This window comes from Arachis ipaensis, chromosome B06, assembly GCF_000816755.2.
Source record: "Arachis ipaensis cultivar K30076 chromosome B06, Araip1.1, whole genome shotgun sequence".
Lineage (NCBI taxonomy): Eukaryota > Viridiplantae > Streptophyta > Magnoliopsida > Fabales > Fabaceae > Arachis > Arachis ipaensis.
In genome coordinates, this window is record NC_029790.2 from 116,959,342 (window position 1) to 116,960,555 (window position 1,214).

Consider the following 1,214-nt stretch of genomic DNA (forward strand, 5'->3'; position numbering starts at 1 on the left):
ATTGATACGTAATAGTATTTAAATGTGTATAAATATGTCTAAAAAAATATTATTTAATTTTTATTAAGACAAATTGGATAAAAAAAAACACTCATAGCAAATGAATTTCGAATAAATATTATATCTAAAATGTATCTGATACACGGATACAATAATTTCGAAAAGCATCCGCATTTTTTAGTCTAACTAATATACAAAAAGGGTTTGGGATTTGTTTTTACATAAGTATACATTTGTATTTTGTATTATTATGCTTCATGTTTAGTTGGAGAGAATCTACAAGAATGAGTTATTAAGTAAGTAACACGTTTTGAAAAAGAATTAATTGGACAATTAGATGAGAGGAGAGCTGTTTGTGTTTGGTAGATGAGCAGCACGAGAACATGCAAATTGGAGGCAGCAAATAGCACAATTTGATGCATGTGCTTCACGCAAATTCTGTTTCCCATTCTTTAAATAAATTTCTATGTCGCTATATATTAACTTCATCAATTCAAGTCACAATATTAAACTGCACTAAACTATATGTATGAATTCTTCAACGGCTTTTGCTTTTCGCATTGTCAACGCTACTGAATAATAGTAAAAATTTAAATTTTTTTACTAATAGTAATATTACACATGTTAACAAAATCTTTAAGGTAGTGTTTGTTTTGAGATATTGGGATGGAGACTGAAAGACTGTGATTCAGTATCATGTTTGTTAGCGCGGAGATTGGTACTAAAATTTTCAATCTCTGTCTCTAAAATTTTAATATTTCAATACCTTTAAAAAGTGGAGACACAGGCGACTGAAATTTTTGGAGATAGAGACTAAAACTTTAATAATATTTTTTACTTAAAATATCCCATTTCAATTAATTAATTCTAACTTTATCCTTTGTGTAAATTAAATTAGAGTTTCGTTCTTATTTTAATCTTTGTCTTCCACATTACACCAAATACAATACCGAGACTTATTTCAATCTCTATCTTTCAATATCTGTCTCTCTGTGTTTGTCTTTCTTTCAAACGCTACCTAAAATAATGATGATAGATTTTCCATGTTGGTTTTACAGTATTTTAGTTAACGGAATATTTGATAACAAAAAAATATTTCGGTCAAAACTTATTACTTTTAGTTTTTTTTAATATATGTTGTAATAAATAAATATTAAATAAATAAAACAAGTTTAAACTGTATAGACTGAAATTTTTTTTAGTATTACCGTTTA

General features: G+C 26.6%; 1 protein-coding gene across 1 annotated transcript in view; it reads right to left on the reverse strand.

Annotated features, from left to right (window-relative positions):
• LOC107604854 (secoisolariciresinol dehydrogenase) overlaps window positions 1-1,214 on the reverse strand; it is an 11,499-nt gene that overhangs the window by 9,193 nt on the left and 1,092 nt on the right. The window lies entirely within an intron of this gene.